The 26,867-nt window shown below is 42.9% G+C and overlaps 1 protein-coding gene and 1 long non-coding RNA gene across 3 annotated transcripts in view; one reads left to right on the top strand and one right to left on the bottom strand.

Moving 5' to 3' along the window:
• ST8SIA5 (ST8 alpha-N-acetyl-neuraminide alpha-2,8-sialyltransferase 5) overlaps window positions 1-23,557 on the bottom strand; it is an 80,711-nt gene extending 57,154 nt beyond the window's left edge. For both annotated transcript variants that reach the window (XM_069775518.1, XM_069775520.1), the window contains exons 1-2: window positions 23,448-23,557; window positions 19,269-19,350 (exon numbers count right to left, since the gene is read on the bottom strand). The gene's annotated coding sequence lies outside the window, so the exon portion shown is untranslated. The remainder of the gene's footprint in view (window positions 1-19,268; window positions 19,351-23,447) is intronic.
• A 41-nt stretch (window positions 23,558-23,598) lies between these two features.
• Window positions 23,599-25,370, top strand: LOC138683543 (uncharacterized). The gene is made up of 2 exons (XR_011323043.1): window positions 23,599-23,720; window positions 24,903-25,370. It is a non-coding gene; the product is annotated as an uncharacterized lncRNA (long non-coding RNA).
• Window positions 25,371-26,867: the final 1,497 nt, after the last annotated feature.

Below are 26,867 nucleotides of genomic sequence, written 5' to 3'. Positions count from 1 at the left end.
CTGGAACCAGCACATCATCCTTCCCTAAAACATGCAGGAAAGCCACTAACTCTGCATTTCATGTCTGTTGCCCTTCCTTGCCATCCCCACTCTCCCATCAAGGCATGTCTGTGCTCCAGAATTCATATATTCCTGTTAAAAGTATTATCTTCCCAGCAGCTAGTGAAATGTTACAGAGCTACAAAAAAGTTGCAGTTCAACAATATCCATCCAAGCTGACTTCAAACATCAGCATTTCATACTCCATTCGTTTTAATAGGTTATTAATATCAAAAGTGAGAGATGGGATTAAAAAATCATTAACTATTCCCTAGTTTGCTATTTTTGCAAACCTATCCAGTCCTTTTTTAACATAAACCCCTAAACTTCCTCCCAGCAGGCCAAAAGCCAAGTTCATCCTTATCCTCATCCCAGGGGGGGACAACAGATCTAACCATCATTTGCTAATTAGAAGGAGGTTTGGGCTCAGCTTCATGTGTCACCAGGCTCCCTTCCTGACTTCAGGCAGAGCTACGCCGCAGTGCTGAGATCTCCAAGCTGGCTTGGGAAGGCAAAACAGCACTTCTGCAAAAGGATGGCTGCCTCCAGCACTTGAACTGTGATTTCTGCATGATGCAGTGGAGTCATCTACTGCTTAGTCACCTCACCTTACGCTCCATATGCTGTGCAGATGAGTATCTTTACCCTCCTCAGCACCTCTTCCCTCCTTTCTGAACTAGCAATCATAGCATTTCTTGGCCTTGCAGGTGTATTGCAGGAGTAACAAGGACAACTGTACAAAGCTTTCCACTTATCGCGTAAGGCAAAAAAACTCTTCTGCCTTTTAACATATGACTTTGTCAGTCTGAGGACTGCAAGAGCAGGATCCACCTGACTGGTCACAGGATTCAGTTCCCTAAGTGCTGAACCACTTGACACGCTCCAGGATCATCTGGTTAAGACAGACAAATATCATGCACAGCTCATGGGAACTAGGAAATCTAGGTATTAATAGCACTAAACATAGATGTACCCGACTCCCACCATAAATGTATGTGCCTACAGCCTACTGAAACCCTCCATGCAGTTAGCTGAGATTCAGTCAATACACTCCCTGGAGACTAACAGTTCTTTTCATCCTAAAGCAAATTTCTAAGCTATGTCAAATGAATCACATCCTAAAAATGCCTTTGTCTTTCCTGACTATAATGGGAGCTTGGGAAAATCAGTTCAGTTGCAGGTATCTGCATGGTGGACGCCTAAACGTTGGTAAGAGGGCCAAGTGTGAAAACAGCATGAAAACAAGTTGAAGTCAGTGCCAAGTAAATAACATACAGAAGTGAGCTATGAATGTTAATATTTAATCCACTGAATGTGCCTATATTAATTCCAGTGAAACTGTCACAGAAACCTGCCATTGAAGGGGGACGAAGCTGCAGAATTTCACCTAGATTTCCAATATTACTCTGGTACTCTTTTTTCTCTCTCATAGCTACTGTAGATGATCATCACTGAATGAATAAAACATACTTTCATGCGAATGAAACATGCGCCAGCTTTGCTGCTGGCGTTCTGTCCACATGACTAGCACTCCCCTTTGCTAACCCTTCTTCCCACTTCTACTATTAACCCTCCTCTCACAGTCAAAAGGAAGACAAGGCAAATCTGGGGAGTCGTGATATTTCTTTCTCCCATTAACATTAAAAAATGGTCTGGGGTGGGGAGAGAGGGGGAGTTACATTTCCAGACAAATAAGAAAATGAGATACTTTAAAATACCATTTCTCCCAGAACTGAAGAATTTAAAAAGCAACAAAAATGAAATAGTTTGAAACTATTAAAAGGAAATGCCCAGTTATATAGCACATAGCTTTTGGAAGTCCTTGCCACATGGCAAAGTGCTTACTGAGATTCAAAAACTCCTTTGGCAATGCCTGCAAAGGCTAAGAGCATTGACAGTTTCACAGATTGCATATTAACACCACAGAAACATTGTGTAAGCCACTCAAAACTTCCTCAGCTAGGCTATTCTGTAATCACCTGTCAGGAAGGTGGGAGATAGGAACAGCCTGCATGACCTGAAGAATTTATTATTCAACATTCCCTTATTTTCATGCCCTTTGCTAAGATGCCTGACCTCCAGGTTCCCCCCATAGGGATGGCAGGGAACAGTGACAGGAATACCATATGAAAAAAACCCTCTTTTTTGCATAATTTGGCCCCTGGATGAAATCTGAGAGTGAAATCAGAGAAGCTAAGGATTGTTAAGAGAATCTGCCCTGGCTTTTAGGTTGCATTTCACCCTTTGGTCAACTCACTAGGCTGCAGACTAAATACCACCTGCTATGGCAATAACAAATACAGCTTACTGGGACTACAGTTCCTGGTACACTGCTTTATTTGCTATGAACGCTTCAGGAAAAGGAATTAAAATGCCTGCAAAAGAAATCTTCACTTGCTGCACCATTTGAAGGTTAGCAGAGAAACCGCCGAACAACAAGCAGCTAACGATTGGGTAAATGCCAGATTTCACTGAGTTGTGCCAGGGATGTATTTGGCCATGTATTTTTCATTTGTACATCCCCCATAAATTTGAATCATCAGGCAAATTCTGCTTAATCAGAATCTAAGCCAGTACATGCTTAAATCAATGGGAGAGAATCTTGATTTCCAAGGGAGGAAGCAGAATCTAAATCGCTTTATTATCAATTCAGACTCAGGGGTTTTTTTTGTTCTCACAGCAAAATCTACTGTGCAAGTGGCTTTAACCTACCCCCGTTACCATCAGTAATAGAGATACTTAATCCAGCAATCGGCCAAGCACTCGCAAGCTCTTTTAAAGCCCTAGGGAAAGCTTAGAGCAATTCTGGGAAGCATCCAATATCATACTGGACTGATATGTAGAATAGCTATTTCAAGCTTTTTTCCCTATTTGTTACCATGCCGGATAAAAAAGGCATTAACTAATTATTTTAATTGCACTTTTTGTAGTATTTCTCATGGGACCTGGACTGCAGCTGCCTCAGCTTGATCCCATCTGGCTGGGGGATGGGAAGCTATTCTAAAATGTGTTTTTCCCAGAGTGAATAGGACTTTCTGCTGCAGCTGTCTTTATGGAGGTGGCGGAGCTATTGGAAACAGGTGTATTGTACATAAATGCTCCCTGGCTTGAAACTACCTATTAGACTCCAGCAGGAAAACTTCAATCAACTCCACAGGATCAAAACCAGTCTCCCACTCCCCTTTTTTCAGGGGGGGAACACACAATGATTACTTTTAAAAGAACAAATATGTTTGTGCAGCTGATGTCTTGAAAAGGTATTTATGGCTTTCCAACAAGAATTGTATTAGTTTCTGAGGGCAAAATGCTGCAACTTTTTGGAACAGTCATGATCTTGCAGGCAATGAATTATCTGCAACAAGATTAAGATCACTTATGAAAAAATATGCTGTTAGGAATGGAGTGAAGGAAACCACCCCCACAGAAATCTGATTAATCAAGTACAATTGGCAGCAAGCATAGAAGAGAGATTGTGTTCTTTAGGAGACATTTTTTGGTGCAGATGAGTTTTTGCTTGGCTGCAAGTGACGTTGTCATGTTTTCCCTACTCCCATTCCTGTTTCAGACCTTGTCAAAGGCTCTGTCTGTACCTCAAACTCCACATGTCCTGACTCATTTTGCTTGGGTTCCAGTCTTTTACAGATGCTTGGTGATAAGTAAGAGGAAATGTAACTAGGATCTTCATTGGTTCCAAACAGGCTATCGCTGATAAAAAATCTGCATTTCCCCCTGAAAATCCTGCTCATGTTAAAGATGAGCTACATCAGTATAACAGGCACTGAGCTGGGTATAAGGCATTCCCAGGAGCTGGTCAGACCCTGTTCTCCAGAGGATCCTTGATGACATAAACTCCTGAACATGTTCCTGGGAACCTCTTTGTTCCTAACTCTTTTGGGGCAGGTTAGAGGGTGAAGTTTCCCCCCTCACAGTTAGAATTTGATAGCCAGAAGTGGATATCGCTCTTTCTCCCTGTCTGATGTTAGGGAGTTAACTTTTTTCCCCCTGTTATTTTAGCTCCTTTTCTGAACATATAACAGATGTGCCCAGAGCCCAGAAAAGGAGCTTTGGGAAACATTTCTGTTTTTTCACTAAACAAATTCTGACAAGTCAAACATCCAAAGTACAACAGCTCCCTTCCCCTCTCTGACCTCTGCCTCCCAGCTTGGGGAGGCTGTCAAAGGCCTTTTCTCCTCCCCTCACATATTCTGCATCCGCAGCCCGGTCTGTGCACTGTGTTACTGCTTGCATGCTACCCTGGGGCAACACAGCATCTCCTGACTGTGGAGGAGACTAAAATATATCATTTTGGGTACAGAAAGGGTTTTCTTTGACTCTCCTACATCTGCACAGTTGCTTAATGAAAGTGCAGCATTTGGTCTAAAGGTCCTAATTAGAAAAAAATAAATACCACTTTCTCAAACATTTCCAACTAGCTGTTCCAGACTACATTACTTTATGGAAATGTTCATGGTGTGCCAGGACAGAATCATTTATTAATGGCTGAAGATAACATGAAGCTGCAGCTTTACAAGTACTACAACCTGGCCTAAGCTGGTATTACCAACAGAAAAAGCAAACCTGTCCTGCTCTCAACCTGTCTTTGCTGTTGCTCTGCTCCTTCTCTTGTATAGCATTAGTGTTTGCATGGATGCATCATGACTATCAGAAAGGTAATCCAGTTTAGAGTAAACCCAGCAGAAAAAGAATTTAAAAGGTTAGTTTTCACATGGATCAGCTTCCCAGTCCAGATTCACTGCACAAGCACATAAACACTCCCAAAAAACAGGAAAGGGGATGCTACATGGGAGGCATGAGCAGGGAAGCTGGAGGTGGAGGGGTGAGAAGAACACATTCTTTGGAACCTGTGCTGGCTTTTGTCAGCTGAAAGTGTTTGCAAAATGATGGCCTGAGTAAGTAACTTGTGGCATTCTCAAGCAAGCCCTGCTGAAATATTTGGACAACATCATATCAAGTCTATTTTTGCACAGCACAGGCTGATTTTCCAACAAAACCAGTCTGTTCAAGTAGGCAGGTGGATAAAGACTTGTCACACAAGTGGCCGGGACAAAAAGCCTAAAAGCCATGTAGACATGGGGAATTTTAACCGCAGGAGAGCTATTGCCTCACTGTGTAACCTTGAGAGAGGCGATTGGCCTCAATTTGTCTTAGCTGGAAAGCTGATGGGGAGGGACGTGTGGGTGCACAGGTCTGACAGCATGATGCTGTGGCTGAGCTACATGTTGTGTAGCTGAGCTGGATGTTGTGTAGCTGCTCGTGGGCAATTCTGTACAAAATCACAACAGTGATGCTAGAAAGCTCCAGGCATCTTCACCAGATTTTGCTGCCCATTAATCCAGCAGAAGGCTGCTAATGGCATCTGATCACATTCTTTGTGCTCCTGCTATTTAAGACCACTCTGAAGGACACAAACTCTTCTATATTTTACAGTGTGAGATTCAGGCAAAATAATAATAAACATGGGTTTCAGAGAATGAGTTCTCAAAATGATAATAAACTAATGAGAGGGGAATTTTATTTTTTAAGTCTCCAGCCATGAACTGAAAAGGAATAAGTTCTTGAAAAGCAAGTATCTCTGATAATAAATGAAATACCACCTAGAGAGAGTGGATGACGAAATCATCCATGACACTTCCATTACTAAAAACCTTTAGAACAACACTCTGATTATGAACCCCACCCACTGCAAAGCTCCACTGCAGTGCAGCTCCTGTGTGTCCACCTGGCATCACTGCATATGGAGAAGTGCACATGGAGAAGTGCACATCATCCACGGGGGAGTTCGCAACATGCCAGTATGCAGTAGAGATTTTCAATATGGGTCAGAGAAGGATATACCAGCACAGGAGAAAGGGCAGACAGCAGCATCCTTCACATCATTCCTGCACAGAGAGGACCAGACCTGCCAGCTCCAGCTGGGCAAACTTTCAACACCAGGAGCTGGTATCAGGCTTAAGAGCCTTTCAGTCCCGCCTTTGGATGATGACTTTTAGTGTGGTTATGCAATGGCCAGCGCTGGCTGTGGTGGGTTATTACTATTTGTTCCTTCCCAGCAAAGATAACAGATACATCATTCATTGCCTGATTTGAAAAGACACACAGCATCCTACAGCCATTAACTTCAACTATTGCTCAAGTGTTACCCTAACATCAAAGGGTAACAGCTCTTTCTCAGAGTCTGGAGAGTCAACTATCATGTGCAAAAAGAACAAAAATAGAGCCAAGCTATTGAGAGAGGCAAGAATTCTGCCTGTCTTGACTCCTGGGCAGCTCCTTTCAGCCTCAAGGAAAGAATTAATCTGACTCAGAAAGGATGGTGAGCATCACCACATGGGTTAGTTAGCAAAGAGATGTAGCTTCCCTGTAGCTAAAGACAGTGATGATGAAATTGTGTCACTCAGCAAGTCTACCACTGCCTGCCTTCCAGTTTGTTCCCAGGAGGGATTAGGCTAGAAGCCCAGTATGATCCCTCCTGCCCTGCATAAGAAAACTCTGACGGAGCAGGTGTAAGAAGTTAGGAGGGTACCTGGAAGTCAGAGGCACCAGCTAAATGGCATGAACCAGACAGACTGAAAAATCCCCTATCCTATGGAACAGCTCCAATACAGGACTAGGTTAGGAACAATGACTCAGCTCTGTCCAGATCTCTTAAAAACAGACTGAAAACACATTTTAAAACTCTTAAAAATTGGGGGATTTTATTACAGACTACTGACTGTCCAGAGGGAAAAGTAACCATCTTGTATAGCAAGTGAGTCAAAAACAATTTTTCATTTGACTTGCAGACAAAAGAAGATCCAAACTAGGTACTGAATCCTACCTTCATAAGTACATAAGACAGCAGTGTAGTTGAGAGCAAAATTTGATTGGAAAAAAGGAGTGAACTGGCCATTTCAGTCCCTGCTGTAAGCATTCCTGATTAACCACAGCTGATGGTTTTAGAATAGTAGGTCTGAGGATTAAAGTATTATGTAGGCTGAAAACACCACGTCACATCTCTAAAATTACTTTGCTTTGTATCATTTCATACTCTGCATACTCTTAGGATGAATTCTTAGGTCCTCATTCACTAATGGGAACCTCCGCCTCAAATCTAGTTAATGTTTAGGGTTACTCACTCTCAGAGGCTTTTATAAGAGATTCCACCTCCAACTCTGCTTTATCATAGTTTCTCATTTGTACTCTTCAAATCCTACCTTAATGGTTTCCCTGGGAACCAATGAACATCCCACACGTAGATTAAGGAGATCTACAAGCCTTATTTTTTCTTTACATGGATAATTCTTGACACAAAATAGTAATGCAATGTCCATTCACTCAAATGTCTTAACTGTAAATAATATACCAGACTATCAGACTACCTTCTGACAAAAAGATTGCACAAAAATGTACCCAGCTCCTAAATTTCATGATCCAAATGTCTTCCTTTTACAGGTCCAACTTCCAGAGTTCAAGTACTAGACTGCTTTACCTGTGGGTCTTTGCTCTATTTACTGAAAATAAAAGAAAGTAAATTCTCTGGGTGTCATATTGTACAGAAAGAGAAAAAAAAAGCATAGTGTATTAGAAGAGGCAAATAAAAAGTCTGATTAGTGTTCAATCTTGATAGCATTAATTACATGTACATCTAATTAAGGATATATTGTGTATATATGTACATATATATAGTATATATACACACTTTTTTTTTCCTGAACTGAAATTTTAAAAAAATTAAATCCAGCTTCCCTTCTGGAGGAAACGTGTGCTGGGTCTTGCTATGGCCCTGATCAGAAAATGTGTGTGGTGTGTAAAAGGCAGAATTCATTTGATTGAATATTAGCTCTCACAGTGATAGATCTCTAGAAGAGCTGTTCAGCAGACTCCTGCTAGAGTCAGCAGATGAAAACAGGCATCTCCAGAAATGTTTCGTTGCTTTTTAAGGTAGACAGGCAAATCAGCCATTGGGTGTGCTGCTCTCTCCTCACTGACTACAGAAAGTGCTGAAATGACTAGCTTAGATGAGAGCTCTAGCTTCTTTACAGCTAAAACTAAGTGAGATTAATCATAGAATCATAGAATGGTTTGGGTTGGAAGGGACCTTTTAAGGTCATCTCGTCCAACCCCCCTGCCATGAGCAGGGACATCTTCCACTAGATCAGGTTGCTCAGAGCCCTGTCCAACCTGACCTGGAATGTTCCCAGGGATGGGGCATCCACCACCTCTCTGGGAAACCTCTTCCAGTGTCTCACCACCCTCATCGTAAAACATTTCTTCCTTCTATCCAGTCTGAACCTCCCCTCTTTTAGTTTAAAACCATTACCCCTTGTCCAATCGCTACAGGCCCTACCAAAAACTCTGTCCCCATCTTCTTCTAAGCCCCTTTTAGGTACTGAAAGGCTACAATAAGGTCTCCCCGGAGCCTTCTCTTCTCCAAGCTGAACAACCCCAACTCCCTCAGCCTGTCCTCACAGAAGAGGTGCTCCAGCCCCCGATCATCTTCATGGCCCTCCTCTGGACTCACTCCAACAGGTCCATGTTCTTCTTATGTTGAGAACCCCAGAACTGGATGCAGTACTGCAGGTGGGGTCTCACCAGAGCAGAGTAGAGGGGCAGAATCCCCTCCCTCGACCTGCTGGCCACGCTTCTTTTGATGCAGCCAAGGACACGGTTGGGTCTCTGAGCTGCAAGAACACATCACTGGCTCGTGTCCAGCTTTTCATCCACCAGTACCCCCAAGTCCTTCTCCACGGGGCTGCTCTCAATCCCTTCATCCCCCAGCCTGTATTGATACTGGGGGTTGCCCCGACCCAGGTGCACAACCTTGCATTTGGTCTTGTTGAACCTCATGAAGTTCACATGGGCCCACTTCTGGAGCTTGTCCAGGTCTCTCTAGATGGCATCCCATCCCTCAGGCATGTCAGCTGCACCACTCAGCTTGGCGTCATCTGCAAACTTGCTGAGGGTGCACTTGATACCACTGTCTGTGTCACCAATGAAGATATTAAACAGTGCTGGTCCCAATAGAGACCCCTGAGGGACACTGCTTGTCGCCCATGTCCATCTGGATATTGAGGCATTGACAGCTACCCTCTGGATGTGACCATCCAACCAATTCCTCATCCACCAAACAGTCCACCCATCAAATCCATATCTCTCCAATTTAGAGAGAAGGATGTTGTGGGGGACCATGTCAAAGGCCTTACAGAAGTCCAGATAGATGACATCCGTAGCTCTTCCCTTGTCCACTGATATAGTCATTCCATTGTAGAAGGCTATTAGGTTGATCAGGCAGGACTTGCCCTTGGTGAAGCCATGCTGGCTGTCTCGAATCACATCCCTGTCCTCCATGTGCCTTAGCATAGCTTCTAGGAGGATCTGTTCCATAATCTTCCCAGGCACAGAGGTGAGGCTGACAGGTCGGTAGTTTCCAGGGTCCTCCTTTCTACCCTTTTTAAAAATGGGTGCAATGTTTCCCTTTTTCCAGTCACCAGGGACTTCACGTGACTGCCATGACTTTTCAGATACCATGGAGTGTGGCTTGGCAACTACATCAGCCAGTTGCCTCAGGACTCTGGGATGCAGCTCATCAGGTCCCATAGACTTATGTATGTTCAGGTTCCTCATGCGGTCACGAACTTGATCTTTTCTTACAGTGGGAGCGACTTTGCTCCCCCAGACCCCACCTTGCGGTCCATCCACCCGAGAGGTGTGGGAAGACAGATTGACAGTGAAGACTGAGCCAAAAAGGTTGTTGAGTCCCTCAGCCTTCTTCTCATCCGTTGTTAACATTTTGCCAGTCATGTTCATTAAGGGGGTGTCATAGTTTAATCCCACCCAGCAACTAAGCACCACGGAGCCGCTCGCTCACTTCCCCCCCACCCAGTGGGATGGAGGAGAGAATCGGGGGGAAAAAAAAAGTAAAATTTGTGGGTTGAGATAAAGACAGTTTAACAGGACAGAAAGGAAGAAAATAATGATGATAATAATAATAATAATAAAATGATGATAATAATAATAATAATAAAAAGATTGGAATATACGAAACAAGTGATGCACAATGTAATTGCTCACCACTCACAGACCGATGCCCAGTCAGTTCCCGAGCAGCAATCCACCTGCCCCCAGCCAACTCCCCCCAGTTTATATACTGGGCATGACATCACATGGTATGGAATATCCCTTTGGCCAGTTTGGGTCAGCTGTCCTGGCTGTGTCCCCTCCCAACTGCTTGTGCTCCTCCAGCCTTCTTGCTGGCTGGGCATGAGAAGCTGAAAAATCCTTGACTTAGTATAAACACTACTTAGCAACAACTGAAAACAGTGTGTATTCAATGTTATTCTCGAATATGAAACATAACACTATACCAGCTACTAGAAAGAAAATTAACTCTATCCCAGCTGAAACTGGGACAGGGGGGTACACTTTCTTTGACCTTCCTTTTCTGGCTGACCTACCTGTAGAAGCCCTTCTTACTATTCTTTGCATCCCTTGCCAAGTTCAGCTCCAGCTGTGCCTTGGCCTTTCCTGACACCATCCCTACACAACCAGGCAGCGTCCCTATACTCTTCCCAGGATACCTGTCCCTGCTTCCACCGCCTGTGCATTTCCTTCTTGCCCTTTAGTTTGACCAGCAGGTCTCAATTCATCCATGTTGGTCTCTTGCCTTCCTTTCCTGATTTCTTACTGGGGATCAACAGCTCTTGCGCTCTACGGAAAGCGTCCTTAAAGATCTGCCAGCTCTCTCCTGCTCCCTTGTCCCTGAGGGCAGTTTCCCATGGGGTCCTATTGACTAACTCCTTGAACAGCTGCAAGTTTGCTTTCCTAAAATTCAGGGTCCTGACTTTACTTTTCACCTGAGCCATACCTCTCAGGTCTGCGAACTCCACCAGTACGTGATCACTGCAGCCCAGGCTGCCTCGAATCTTGATGTCACCAATTAGCTTACTTGCGTTGGTGACCAACAGGTCCAGTATCGCGCTCCCTCTGGTAGGGCTGTCTATTAACTGGCTTAAGAAGTGATCCTCAGAGCATTCCAGGAGTCTCCTGGATTGCATATAGCTTGCCATGATACTTTCCCAGCAGATGTTGGGGTGGCTGAAGTAGCCCAGCAGGACGAGAGCCTGTGAGCGCAATGTCTCCTGTAGCTGGAGTAAGAAGGCTTTGTCAATAGGCTCCCCTTGATTGAGCAGCCTGTAGTAGACACCAACCACAAGGTTCCCTTTGTTGTCTTGGTCTCTGATTCTTACCCATAAGCTTTCAACCTGCTCATGGCTATACTTCAGAGACGACTCTTCACACTCTACCCATTTCTTGATGCAGAGGGCAACCCCTCTGCCTCTCCTTCCTTGCCTGTCCCTTTTGAGCAGCCTGTAGCCATCAAGAGCCACACTCCAGTCGTGGGGTTCATCCCACCAAGTTTCAGTAATGGCAACCATGTCATAGCTCTTCAGCAGCACGGTGGCTTCCAACTCCTCCTGTTTGTTGCTGAGCTCAAAATGTTTTGCAAGAAACAATATTCCTGGTTTTCATGTGATTTTAATTGTAGATCATAGGACACTAAAAGCTGTGGATTACTCCAACATATAACATAGCAATATTCTTGGGTTTCATCATAAAGGATACAAACTTCTTGCAAAATAGATCTACTGAGGTGTGAAGGGGATAGATATCTACAGTACTTTCAATCTGCTCTTTGAAACAGATATATTTATTATTGGCTGTCTAACTGGAAAGTATATCAATTTCAGCAGCAGGTCTAGGAAGATGCCTATGCTAAGAAAATTATACTGGTTGTAGTCTTATTTCCAAAAATTAGATATCCATTGAACTGGAGGTTCTTAATGTATATATGGTTATCTTTAAACTAATAAGTACAAACACAGACATCCACTAAAACAGAATGATACTTGCTTTTCTTTTCAGAACAGAATGTTGCACTCTAGAAATGTCATAAACTACACAACTCAAGCAAGGAAAGCATATTGATAGATTAAAGTCCCTTACTGGGATACTGAAAAATATATCAGAATTGAAATATTAAAAGTAATAGAATTTTAAAATTAACTGTAAAATAAATATGATGGAAAAATAAGGGATTGCTTTAAAAGAGGAGATAGCAGTTAATAGTTCAGGAACTACAAAACACTGAATGTTTGCCAGGATCACATGGAACATACAGTACCTCTAACAAAGATGATCACACACAATTTTTACATGTAAATTCACTTATGGGATATTCACAGAAGCAGCAGCAAAACAGAACTGGTAACTGAGCACATAGTTCTCACACTGCCAGTAAAAACTGGCCAACAGCTATTTCTTTTGCAAATCTCAAGTCAGGATATCTATAACTGAGTTCACAAACTGGGACTGCTGATTTTCCCAATGTTATATGTCCAAAAAGAGGCATTTTGCTAAAATCACACAAGTAACTAAGAATGCAGAAATATTGTCAGTGTTTAAACTTGCCACACAGAAAAATGCTTTTCTAACTTAGCATTAAAGGGCAAAGACAGTAGGGTGAGATTTCACTTCAGAGGTTGTACTTCTCTTTCTGTTCTTCAAAAAGAGAACTAAAAGCTCCTTGGTGGGTCTACATCCTCACTGGTAAAACCCAGAGAGACTCAGTGAGGTTTTTAGTAAGCAATTTTTCTTGTACTAATTAAAGCTAATTTTCCTAACAGCAATAAATTTAAATATTTTACAAGAATCCTTTTCACATCTTAATACCCAAACAGTAAGAATCAAACCCTTGAGAGTTTTGTAAGGCAAATGTATCCTAATTCTTTGGGGAATCATTGGAAAGTTGATAAATGAACACTAAGGGTTATAACTAATGATGATGAGCAAATGCAATAAAAAGTCATTTTCTTGCTCTGTGACTCTGAGTCCCATTAGAGCAATTCACCTGACCTGCAACACCTCCTCTGGCACCCTCCTTCCCAACGATGAACTATTGATTACAGCTCTATTCTGTCACTTTCAGTGACCTAACAAGCATCCCACCTCCCAATTTAAAAAAAACCTTCTAAGGAAAAGCTGGCCTGAAAAGAAGCCAGAGGTAAAATTAGCAAGCTGACATTCCCGGAATTCAATAAAAAGGGGTTATTCTACTTAAATCCTATACCAATACTGCCTATAGTACCAAAGCTGTACCGATCCAATTGTCAAAGCTCTAGACATCTAGACCTGAGCTCTAAAAGCTATTTGGCAACTTTGCAACAACTTAAGGTTGTCCCTTTCTTCATGCATGGCTCCCCAGGTATCATCCAGAGTATATCATGTCTATGGGTCAGAGAATGAACAGCTGAACTACTTAATGAGATAGACTGGTTTTGATTTTTGCAAGTTTCCTTTCCCATGTAAGTCCTGGAGGTCAGTTTCCTGGCTGCATATCCTTCATCACATTTAGTGTAGTTGGTGATAGATCTGCAAATATCACACAACTTTTTACTGAAAATGCCCTGCATCTTGGGCAACTTAGTACTTTCAAAGTGCTCCTATATCCTTTGGGAGAAGATGCTATATAAAGGCAAATTCTGACTACTCCCATTTTCTCACTTTCCCTGACAGGAAGACACTGCTGGTTTTCAATACTTTAGAAATACACACTTGTGCCTGAAATATGAAGTGGACTTCCAAAAATAAGGTAATATTACAGTAAATAGAATAACAGCCAAGAATAAAATCACTTTGCAAAAGCAGATGTTTTCTTTGCATAACCTATAAGAATTTAGGTCTGGAGGAAACCAACACTGGTGGTCAAAAATACCTGTAGTCTTTAAATACCTTAGTCAAAAATAGTTGCAGTCTTTCAAAAACCACGATGTGTTCACATATTCATGTGCTTTAGAAACCTTAGAATTATTCTAGAAACAGGTTTAGGTGCTTTTGTACATGGACCCTAAACCAAGCTTATTTTGGCACTGTCCATTACAAAATTTGGACCATTTTTGAGTGAAAATCAAGTTGTTTGGTCACTGTTCATTTAAAATACTACACCTAATTCCTCCATTAAATACCTCAATCTGATATATCTGTGAAAAAGTCTTTTGAGAAGGTAGTTGTGTATGTAAGCATCCTGGCCTTCTGCCCAGAGACAAGGTGCAAAACAGTGCTGTGCAGAGGGCTGGATGGGTGGCTGGAGAGTCATTCAGTTCTTCAAAGCAAAGCTGTAGTAGGACATGGGTGATGCATCATCCCTCTGTAGTGCAATTAATTGCAACTACTGCAGCCTGTGTTTGTGGTTTCTGCATTCCTTCAGGAATACCTAAACATTCTTTTTTGCCCGTGAGACAAGTGCAAAATAAAACAAGCTGCATTTTCTCTATGGGATTTTATCTGGGAAGTCCGGGTTTGTTGTATTTTGAAATCTTGGCTTTTATCTTTTTCTCTTTTCTGTGATGTTTCAGCACTCTTAAAAACCTTGCATGTAATTAGAGCGTGTAATATCAGAGAGGTGCAGTGCTGCTAGCAGCCTCCCCTGGATGTGGCGGAAAGATTCATTATTACAATCTCTCAACATATTGGTGGATAATGGATACTAGATCCTAGATGAGAGATTTATTTAGAAACAGGAAATAAGATCTTAAATCTCTTCCTTCAAGGGCAGAGCCAATGTCACATTTATAGGGTCAGATACTAAGATACAGGTTCTTTTCTTCTTCCATTCCCATCCACACACTGGATGATCTGCACTGCTATTTAGTTTAATGGGGTTGCGTATGACCTGCAGCCTCAGCAAATGCCCTGATCGCTCATCCCTAAAACTCATGCTCGTGCTCAAATGACTGTTAGTTTGATTAACTTGGCAGCATCTGCACAATGCTCAAATACTGTTTAGGTAGCACAGGAAAAAACACCCTGCAACCCCAGAGAAGTCAAGTTGAGGCAAATCATATCTGAGTCAGATATAATAGGACGTAATTTGACTTCTGATTTGTTTACACTTCATCACACAGTCAGTTTCCATTATGATCCCTCTTTATTTCCTAATTCTATAATTCCACACCATTCTCTTAACATATGAAACTATTATTAGAGTTAGTTAAATACTCCAAGATTTTTTGGCAGCTATGTTCAGTGCAGGTGTTAACAGCTTGCTAACGCATTTAAAGGAAGCAATCTACAGTACACATGAAGTTCAGCAGCTAATTGCAAGTGATCTTTAGCTTGCAATCCCCCCTCCCATAACTCGCATGCATCTTACAGATGTGCCATACCTGTCTCTGAACTCTCATTTTCTTCCATACAAATGTATTTTACTTTTAAAAAAATCACCTTTTGAAAACTAATTCTTTTGTGTTTGGGGTTGATTCACAATTCTTAACAAAGATTTTAGATGAATGCAGATCACTATGGAGCTAGATTTCCTGTAAAGGTTTGCACAAATGTATCAGAAATGTGCTGTAGAGAGAACAGCACATACCATCTGCAAGAAATCCAGCCAGACAAGGAGAGCAGCAACAACCAGATGTTTTCCAATCAAATTTCCCCTTATTTTACTGTGGTTACTTATTTACCTTCTACATGTGCGTGGCTGCCCTCCCATTATGCCAGATTGCCCCTTTCTCTCTGTTTCTCCTCCACTGCCCGTCATGGACTCCTACTTCTTTTGCTCTTTGAATCACTGGCTGTCCCCCTCTTTCACCTCCCCTAAGCGTCAAGCCAAATCCAGCCTTCACCTCTGCATCACAGACAGCTTCCACCAATGCTGGGTTTCAATTTCTTCCTGATGTCAAATTTCAGCCCAGCCCACGAAGCCCACCCTCTGCTTTGGGTCTTGCATCATGAGCTGGAAAGCCCTCCTGTGCTGGAGACTTTGTAAGGGATGTTTGCAGGGAAGCAGCAGTTTTATTTGCTCCATAGTTGATGTCCTATTTCTTTTGCAGCTTTTCTCTCTTATGTGATAAGAAACAGCTGTTTGTGTTGGGGGAAGCCTCTTTCTTGAGCTAAATCCTTGCCTTTGCTGGAAACAGCTCCTTCAGTTGCTCCAGTGGTGCTGAAATCCCCTGGAGTTAATAAAACTTCTCTAAGGAGCATTTCTTCTATCAAGCTTCATTTTTGTATCTAAAAGAAGCATTTAGACTGTCTTTGAAGAGGTTTATTTCTCCTAAAATGTGAACAAATCTAAATCTAAAATTCTAAATCAATGTAACTTTTTATAGGCATGACTGCTAAAAAGCAAAAAAAGGGCAGAAGACTTATTTCCTGCATAATTGTGAATTATATGCTGAATCTACAGGTTAATCCTGCAAATTGTCTCATGAGTAACTTAAACACCAACTTGTTTGGGGCCACTCACATGAGTATAGTGGTAACACAAAATAGGTTAAAATTTGCAGAATCTGGGCTATTAAATTAATAGCTAATTGAGGCCAGGACTGCCTGCTACCGTTTGTTTAATACACAGCACAAAGCAGCTTTCTGCTCCTGCTAAAAGCCTCCAGGTAGATCTCCAGTAAGACTGAACAATAACAACAGATTGCTTATGACATCTGGAGCAATGTCCCTGCCTTATCAACTCACCATCACATTTTACAGCTCAAACCAGGTCTGAAGTTTTAAAGCTGGATAAATGTTCCAGCTTGGTTAGATACACTCATATAGATAGGATAATGGGCACGAAGTTACGTTACAGGACTTGTCTATTTCTGGTGCAATTTGCTATCTCTGTAATTATGTGATAACTTATCAGTTTACTTGACATTCCCACTTAAAAAGTGCTTTCCCCAAGCTCTGGGCAACTCATTTTGTTTAAAACACACCACCACTAAAGCTGGACTCTAACACAGTGAAATCAATGGCCCCACCATACTCCAACTTTCCCATTGGTAGACTAGAACTCCCAAACCAGAAACATTTGCAGGATTCCCTGGGAGAAAAGGAAATAGGAGGGATACAATATTTCTCTGCTACCCAAGTATGCACTTGATGGAGAAGAGTTGGTGGTCATAAGGAACTCCCAGCACCATATGCCCCACAATAAACTCACTTCAGAGCCCTACAGTTTATGGGAATGTTTCTCAAAATTTCTTACGAAAGAATTGCTTTTTATCAGAATTGTGAAGGGTTTCTATATATGAGTTTTTACTCCTTACTGTGTTTATACTTATAGAAATATGACTTTGTCCTTTATTTACCACCATCACCACCGCCAGGTAACAGTGGGCCAGCAGGAGATGGACAGAAAGGATTATAAACTCCTAAAGGTGACATTTCTGAATTTTTCAGAATTTTGTTTCCTCCCATAGAAAAGGCAGTAAAAAGGAAAAGGAGAACAATGGTTTCATCAGATTCTGAGGATCAAGGAGAAATGGCAAGTCCAGACTAAGTATCTCAAGAGTGATTATTCACAGAGAGATATCCCTCAAAGAAGCAAAGCAGATTAAAAAACATCAATGTTAAAAATGTTGTAAAGGTGTATGCACAGGCTACTGAGGAGATATGGTGCTTATGAGCAGGGACAAGATGAGGTCCTACTGCTTCCAAGGGATATTATTACCAACGTAGCAGTTTCCACCATTACCGCTAGAAAATCTTGCTGCTTTTTTTGCTCTGGTTGTGGAGCAGTAGCCTAACCACAAAGAAGAACATTAAAATATAAAACACTATAGAATTAAAAACTCAGCAGATGGGGAGTGCTAATAGAGCATGCACTTGCTGGGAAAGCAAGATAATGCTGCCATTTTGCTATTAATGTCACAAATGACATTCCCATTAATGTTGCCAGCTGTGCTCTACTCAACATTTGTGCAGTAAGAGAAAGGATTTTGTCTAGAATACAGCAATGATGATGATGTCCAGTTCATTCAACCAGCATATACAGGTGTCAACAATGGCACTGCAGCAGGGCAGATAAACAATCTGATGAATGCTCTGCGTGCAACTGCCAGGTCATATCAGGTGATGCTCACAAGTCACTGCCTGGAGGCACAACTCGGATTCCACTTTATAACAGAGTCTGCAATATTTGTTTTGCATCTACTGTGCGTGAGTTCGAGTTAGTTTGCATTACTTTGCATTTTCAGCTTCTGGGGACAAGAGGCAAGAAGAAGATAAGGCAAGGCAAGGCAAGGCAAAGCAAGAAAAGGAAAGGAAGGAGAGAGAGAGAGAGAGGCATGGCTAGTTTTAGGAACATAGTGAACAACTCGGTATTTCAGCCCTGTTACTTATAGCCGTACTACAACCACACTGCAAAGCTGGCAGATTACAGCCTTGCCCAAATACGTGCCCACAACTTCCTTTCAGCCACTCTGGCAAACATGGCTTCAGGTTGGTAACTGTTTGGATGCCACAATGCGTCACAGAAAGCCTGCAGTGTAGAAATACCCTTAGTGGTATATACACAGGGAACTTTGTAAGGGGTTAATTTTGCTCTAAGGGATTTTGTGCAGACAGAAATCATAGAGGTCAAAAGCCTAATGGGATTTTTAAAAAGGGTTGGAAAATGCAAATACCCACAGTTACATTAGAGATAATAGCTGTAGAGATAATAATGATATGTTTTAGGAGACATAAACCCCCCTCCAGCTTCAGAATAGAAGCCAGCCGTTAAACTGCTTATGATTACAGACAAACTTCCGTTCATGGGCTTCTTATTTCAAAACTGCCAAGCACCCAAGATTTATGCCTTTTTCCTCAGAAGCCGCAAGCAACAGCCTCACTCAGAAACTGTATCGTATGCTGACCTGATACTGAAAGATGATACTGAAACAAATATAACTACCTCTACTTTTTGCTACAATCTCTGGTTACACAGGTATATGAAGCATGTCACTGGATTCCACACAAATGAAGCCCCTGGAGATGAGAAGTTCTTTGTGTTGTCCTACACATGGCTGGCCAAGCACAGCAGAGCAGGATGACAGGAATGCAGGTTTTGCTAACGCTTCTGCAACATCATGCCCTGAAGAGTGCACTGGGAAAATTAAACAATAAATAAATTCTGAAATCCAATACTTTCCATGCAGTCACCTCCAAAGCTAGGAAGGAAGCCCTGAGACCAAGCCAACCACAGTTCAGCATTACTGCAGGGACACAAAAACTGGCTGAGGACCAGCACTGTCTTCCTCTGGAGCAGCTACTGCTTTAATGTGGGGAGAGTTTCCTTCTCCCGGAATTCCAGCATCCCAAAGTCTCCATTAAGATGATTGAAGTCCAAGCCTCTGTAACCTCTTCTACATTTTTATAAAGACAGTTCAGACAACTTGTGAGGAAATTTTTCATACCTCTTCTCTGTTTCTTCTGGGGTTCTCTCTGAAGTGGACCTGATCTAATAGGTAGTTTTGAAGATGGAGGAGCACTGTAATCCTAGGCACAAACAGAATAGTTGAATATATATTAGAAGGGTGATATTTGCCAGAGAAGACAAGAGAAGGAAAATTCACAGTCAGAGCTGGAATATTATTGCACCATATGCTTTCCAACAGCCAAGCACAACAGGGTCCCTCCACAATCCTTGCCTTACCGCACCCTGTTGTATTTCCACCTGGAAAGACATATGGCAGTGCCTGAGAGAGAAATTCTTCCTTTTTCTTTTTTCTGATGCTAATGTAATTTCCCAGCTTTAAAGGAACATTTGATTATGAAACATGCTCAGGCCAAGGATAAAAAAAGTTCCTATCTGCTCCCACTAATGAAAAAAACAGGTCCATTGACCTGTTAGCATTATGATCAAATGAAAACATGAAAGAATGGCTTGGATGCTACTCTGTCTCATGCATCACTGACAACATTGCCTGCTCTGCAGAAACCTGATACCTCACAGTTATGTCAGGGACACTAAAGAGTACAAATTTTATTTTTCAGCTCCCAGGGAGCACTGGGGTAGAGAAACATTATAAAAATCATCCTTCTGCTTGTAAAATGAAAAATACTGCTTTGTAAACAACTGACCATGAACAAATGTTCAGCACCACAAGAGGCACTTTTACCCCTGATTACAGTCGGTTTTTATAATGCCATTTTTTACTGTGAACACATTCATCATTATAGTAAACTGCCTATGACTGCTGCTAGATGAAGGAAGAAGTTATATTAGAAGATGGGAGTGCCTGGAAGAATAAGACTACACAAAAAGCTCTTATAACTATCCTATCATCACTCAGATAAGCAGAAATATTTAACAGTAGTGTTATTGAAGCGGTAATGCTTTTCACCTCCCCACAGTAGCTCTAAGAGAGTTATCTTGGATCACTTCTGCTTGAAGAGGGCTATATTGAGTGACCTTTTAAAAAAAAAAAAGTGCATAAAGTTTATTATTACAAGCCTCACCATAGTTGTGATATGAGAGGAAAATGGTAAAACACTGGATTTGTTTCGTCAGCCTGGATTAATATGACCATTGTGGAGGGTTGTTCCACAGCCACCCCCCTCCAGCCGTCTCACACTATGCCTTAGACCTGTGGTACCCAATTGCCTCAAAGGGGCACATCTGCCTTGGCACGCTGTAGCCAGAGATAAAGTTTGAATGCCCCAGGCAGCTGATCCAACTGGGCTTTGAAGTGTCAACTCCTCCATCCCAGACTTGAAAGTGCTCACAGTGGTTTTACCACTGAAGGTATCTGGCTGTCGGGTCTGGCTCAAGCTGGGAGCTTTCAGTCTTAATCTGTTTGCTTCCTGAGTAATAAAGATCCAGAGATTCCTCAGAGACTTGAAACCCTGTACACGTGGGTTCACTGAGACTGCTCGTTCCTGATAGAGCTTCTTGAAATTGTGTTTACTTCCACATTGGCTTTGCTCAGGGCAGCCTTATTGCATTGCCACTTAGCCTATGCCATTCTTTTCAATCAGTTACAAAACACATCCTGCTCCCAGATAAACAGATGTGACCTTTTCAGTGCAATTCAGCAGATGTTCTCAATGTAGCAAAGTTACCAGAAAGCTGAGTGGTAGCCCTTATTTAATTCACTGTAGAAAATCTGCCTGCATTCTTCCTGAAGCAGAAAAATATTTCATTCCTTGTACTTTCCCTTCCTTATCATTCTGTTTTACAATCAGAACTGAATGAACACTATGACTAAACTTTCTTGAAGCTTTGATAAAACATAACTACTTCTACACCCATATCACTATATTCAATATTATAATATAATTTAAAATAATTATACTTATTTATAAGATGTATCATAATAATAAATTATGATAAGGGAGGGAAGCATTATTAATCTCATTCACAAGCAGGGACCTCATGAATGGTTAGCACCTGTAAGAAGATCTTTTTGTAGGTAATGTACAGGCTGAAAGATACTTTGTGTAAGAGTTGTCATTTTTAAATGGAAAGGAGGTCATATAAAAAATAAAATGCACACGAAGATGGCAAGCCAGTAAACACTGAGAGGGTTTTTTCAGGCAGTCTGTTAATTTGGAAACTTTTCAACAGTTCTGTAAGGTTTGTTTTCCTGCACAGATTGGCATAAATTAGAATGCAATAAAAGACAGAGGAAAATAAAGTTAATTTCAATGACATTTATAGGATCATGGCTGAGCACTGGCTGTGCAAAACTGCCCTAAAATTGTCTGTGTGCATGCACACAGGCATGAGGAAAAGCTGGGTTTGTATCAGCCACCAAGTCTGCAGAAAGAACTCTCCAAGCTGACAGAGAACCGTGCGCAGAGCTGAAGTTCAGTCTGCATAAGTAAGTCCATACAAGTTCTGCCCAGCTCTTCAGAACAAAACAATAGTGCTTTTTCTCTGTTGTGACACAACCAGGTTGATTAAAGGAAGCTCTTTGATGTCTGCTTCACAACTCCTGGAAGATATGCTAAAAGAAAAATGAGCCTTTGTGTAGAAAAAGCTTGCCAGCGAAGAATCTGGTGAACATTTCCTCTTGTTCAGGGAAAACAGATGAATAGAACAGCACCTGTAAAGTCACAGGGGCTGAATGGCAAGAAGTTCTCAGCCTTTTTCTTTTTTGGGCAAGTCAAGGACTGTGGTCAAATAGATTATTTTCTTTCGAATACAGGTACTGACAAGGCAGCAAATGCATTGGGCTTTCAGCGTATCCAATGTGAAGTTGCTAAGCATCTGGCCAAAGGTCTGGAGCTCTCAGAACTAGCTTTTCCCCTGTTATAGTATTGCTTTGAGCAGTATGGTGCAACTAATACTTGCTCTTTAATGAGTAATGCCTTTGAGGCAATGTGTAATTCTGAACTCCTGCTGGCCATTTATGACCACTGAAATTGGCCAGAATTTCCTAATCACATTCCCACTTTCTGCTCCTTCCTGAGTGCTTGCTCTTGCTATTTTGATATCTTAAATGTATTTGATTGTATTAAACTTCATCTAATTGAGTAAAGTCCTGCAAGTTCTCCTTGGGCAGAAGCTCTGTTAAAAGTAACAGGACAGTATTTTTCCACTCCTGAGGCTGGAAGTGGTTTCTGAGAAGGACTGTTCATTCTGTATGGCTGATATGGCCATTTATTCCATGCTTTATATATAATATTATGCTTGCATAATAGCTTGATTTGATATTCTTCTTTTCTGATCTTCAATTCTTAGGAAGTATTACTGTATAAATTTTTCCCCTAGTTTGATCCCAGAAGTTGGTGCTTTCAGTGAAGGCATCCCGCGCTGACTCTGTGCTTGACAATTTAATTACCTAATATTTCTAAAAGACATTTTCGGGCGCGAGTCTGTATTAAAAACGTGAAGCGCTGTTATTACTTTCGCACCTGTCGTGACAGCAAGTTATTTTTAAAGGGCGGCGACGCCGTCTTCGCGTTTCAGCAGCCAACCGATCAGCCACCTAACCTGTTTTTAAAAGTAACTAATGAGGGGTTATGGCACCGAGCCTGACTACCTGTTCAAAGCAAACAATCCCACCTGCCGCTCCGCCACGAAACATCCCGAGTGGGGAAAAGAACCCACCGGGCCGGTCCCGGGCAGCAGCAGGGCGGTGAAACACCACAGAAACACCACAGAAACACACCACAGCCGCCCCGGTCTGCGTGTGGGTCCGTGTCCGCCGCCTCCTCCCCGCCCCGGCGGGTCTCGCTGAGGGGAAGGGACGGGGCTCCACCTAACGTTTCCCCGAGAGCTGACAGAGCCCGAACGAGCGACGGGGAATTAGCCTCGATGGCCGCGGTCGGGACGCTTTTACCACCTCCACGCAGCACGCTGGAACCTGGAGTTCGCGGCCACGGGGCGATCGCGGGAGAATTAGTGAAGCCGGGGACACCATAAGGCTCTGTGGTGCAGGGGGGTGCCCGCGCCCAAGCCTGCCACCGCCTCCCCGGCTCCCTCCAGGGGCTCCCGTCCCCTCCCGGTAGCCCGGCAGCCGCCGCCGCTCCTCTGAGGGGACGCGGGAGACCCTTGGGGATGGCTGGGGGTCAATGGCAGCGTTCGGGGACCGAGCCACCTCTGGGAAAAAGCTCCGGGAAGGAGCGGCCGGCAGCGGGCAGCTCACCTCCGGGGAAGGGTCGCAGCGGGAGCAGGCGGCTGCCAAGCGGGGCAGGGACCCCCCCGGGCCCCGCCGCCGCGAGGGGAGGTCGTCCGCCCCTCGGCACACCACGGGCGTCGGCCAAGCTGAGCGAGCGCTCGGCGGGAGGGGAGCGGAGGGAAGGCGAGGCGGGGAGGGAGATGCTTGAGCCCGCCAACAGCTGATCGCGGCTCGTTCCCGCCTCCCGGCTGAGGCGGCGGCGGCGGCGGCAGGTGGGATCCGGAGCCATCCGCCACCACGGTGAGTGCTGCCGCAGGGGCAGGGGAGGCCAGGCGCGGTGCCGCCCGGGGGGGGTGGCCATAACCGCTGACCCACACCGGTGCTCCGAGGTAGCCGGGCTCTGCCAGCGCCTTAACAGAAGGCAGCTGCCGCGAACGGGGCGGAGGGGGGGGGGGGCGCGGCAGCCATCTTTCTCGCCGTGCCTGTCACAGCCCTGCCTGTCAGGCGCAGCGGGCTGGGAAAGGGGTGGCGGGTCAAGAGTAGCCTCGCTGGCCCTCGCCGGAGCGTGATACTTTTCAGGAGTTTCTCTTTATTCTCTCTCAGCCCTGGGGGCTGGCCGAGGGGGGGGGGGAAGGCGGTTCCCGCCCTCCCGCTCCTGACAGGAGTCCGGGGAGGCGGCGGCGCCCGGTGGCGCTGAGGCGGTTCTGGCCGCGTCCCTTTCCACCCGGCTGTGGGACCGGGGGACCGCTGAGCTTATTTATTTGTTTTTACCACCACCAGCAGCTTTTTTATTAGAAGGGCGCCGGGTGCCCGGGCAGGGGGGATGGTGTTGCTTCTCTCTTTCTCCTGCTTTTGCAGGTGTGGGGAGTGCACCTTGGCAGTGTAGGTCACGGATGTGAACGTTCCTGTACGCTTTGCCGACCAGCGTGTAGTGAATTCAAGTGTAAACTTTGGGGTTAAACCCTGCTCAGCAGTGTTTATAAGGACAGGAGATAAAAGTATTGCTTCCAGTGAGGCTTGGAAAAGGCTGTGTATATGTGAGAATACATGTATGATGCTGCACTGCACTGATATTGAGGAAAGATGGTCTGACCTGAATCAGATCAGCAGCATTTTCTCAGGGAAGTCAATCTGTTAGAAACACTGCAGAGTGGGTTGTGTTGTTTTGTTTTTAATTTATTTTTGCCCTCAGGAAGCCTGCCCCATTATTTTAAAACATTGCAGTCTGGTAATGTGTTTCACCTGTTTTGAGTCTCTCTTTATTCTAGTGAATCAACATTTACCAGCCTGTTTCTGTGATAAACAGATGCTTGTACATCTTTGCAGTTCTTGATGATTAATGCTATTGGAACCCTTTCCTTTTTTTTTTTTTTTTTTAACTCTTGTAATCTTTAATTGTATAAGTATTATTGTTTACTGAAATAGACATTCCAGTTACCTATGTCAGCTTCAATAAGTGTTTTCATTTTTCTTTGTTTTTAGAATATGTATTTCTGAATTGAAGCTATATAATGGTTCATTACAATATGAATTTGAACATCTTTAAGAGAAGGAGATGCCCTGCAGAAGAGGAAGGCAGTCTACTCTGGAGGCGTTACTGATAGCCAGGGATAAGCAGCACTGCAGTATGGGCTACCCAAATGATGTAATGCAGTAGTTAAAAGAAGCAAGGTCATTGACTGGCTGTAGTGGCCATGAAACTTGAGGGGTTTGGCAAAAGTGATGTTCTGCTTGCAATAAAGCAGTGATCTTTCTCCCTTCTGCAAACACTGGTTTCATCTCCTTCCTTTTTTGCTTGCTGTTGCACACAAAAGACCTTAACCCCTCTGCAGCAAGCATTTCATAGCAAGATAACTTTGATCCGGTTGCTGTCTGTCACAGCAGAACAGAAACTCTGTAACAGCTCTTTAATGAAAAAGATTTAAAATTAAAATTGCTATTAATTTTTAATCTGGCTTTGAGTTTTCAGTTGTATTTATGACAAAAAAATTTGTGATGCCAGTGCCTCTCTCTTGTAGAACAGCACATATGGTAAACTCTGTTTTGGTATTTGTGTAAATAAAGTGGTAAATAAAATGTTTGGAAGTGGATAGCATTTATTAATACATAATCCTGAAGTTCCTGCCAGAAGGCCCAGTAAGACATTAATATTAATGCTTGAATTGAGCTCTTTATCTTTTCTAATATACTGTATTTTATTAACAAGCTAATTAGCAGAAACTTAAGAGTAGTTTACCCAGTTATATTAACAAGAACAGCTGCTATGATACAACAAAGTGAATTAAAATTGAGCTAGCAGTGTTAAGCTCTTAAAAATACTCATTTAGGCCAAGGGATGAACCAAACAATAATAAAGGGTAATAACTTACCTAAACTTGGCTCTCAGTATTAACTTCCTACAGGCTGAAAGCTTCATGCCCAGGTGTATATATTGATGTAGGCCTGGCAAAAAGTACTCATGCAGTAATATCTAAGACACCAGACCTTCAGTTTCTGGGAAGGGATGTTGTCTTGCAGTTGAGCAAAAGGATGGAAAGTTTGAAATGAAAATATGTTCATGTTGTTGGTATTGGCTTGCCATGAGACTTAGCAGAAGCTTCAAGGTCACTTACAGAGGCCTGCCTCTTTACCTCCTTGACTGTGATGACTTCTTTTGAGGTATAATATTGTAGAGCTTTGTGTCCCACAGTCTGTCTAATCCCTTAAACTTGGTTCTAGATTTCCCTTGTCCTTTGCCTTACCCCCCACCACCCAGCCCAGTACTGCCTGACCCTGCTCTTGTCTCATTGTGCTTCTCAGCTCTCCTTTTCCGTCACCATGACTTGGTGATCCTTTTCTATCTCAAGCCCATGTTGCTCCAGCTCCACCACAAAGCAATAGTAATATATTAATGAGTTCTTGAAACACCAAGCAACTAAACCCATAAAACTAACATTTTACATCCATGTATTGTACAACAGTCGCTCCGTGTATCTGTTTTCATTCTACTTTTGTAACATAATTATCCCAGCTGGAGAGGAAGGCTCCATTGCCTTTAGGCACAAATCAAGGTTTTTACAACTCCAATACCATCCTTTCTCAGATTACATGAATAGCTTCAGCAGTCCGTAGGAGAACATCCAGTCCTGTCAGAGGAACATGTGCATGAAGTTTAAATTTAGAATTAATGTAAATGGACATGAGTATGCTTAAAATATGAGGAAGAAATAAACTGTTATGGTTGTGTCTGCTCCTTGCCCCAAAAGAAAACTACTATGTAGCCTGCCTATATAAATGTATTGGAAACTTGGAGACAATGGAAAAAATACAGGTTTCAGTTCAAAATGTGATATCTGTGCTACTTAAATATTTGTCAGAAGTAAATTTCACTTATTCTGTTAAGAAAGTGTATAATTAGCAAATACAAAGAGCACGTAGGTATACATCTGAACACTTAAGTATTTATTT

Source organism: Haliaeetus albicilla, chromosome W, assembly GCF_947461875.1.
Source record: "Haliaeetus albicilla chromosome W, bHalAlb1.1, whole genome shotgun sequence".
In the NCBI taxonomy this organism is placed as follows: domain Eukaryota; kingdom Metazoa; phylum Chordata; class Aves; order Accipitriformes; family Accipitridae; genus Haliaeetus; species Haliaeetus albicilla.
Note: the sequence above shows the minus strand (reverse complement) of the source record. Positions and strands in the feature narration are given on the sequence as shown.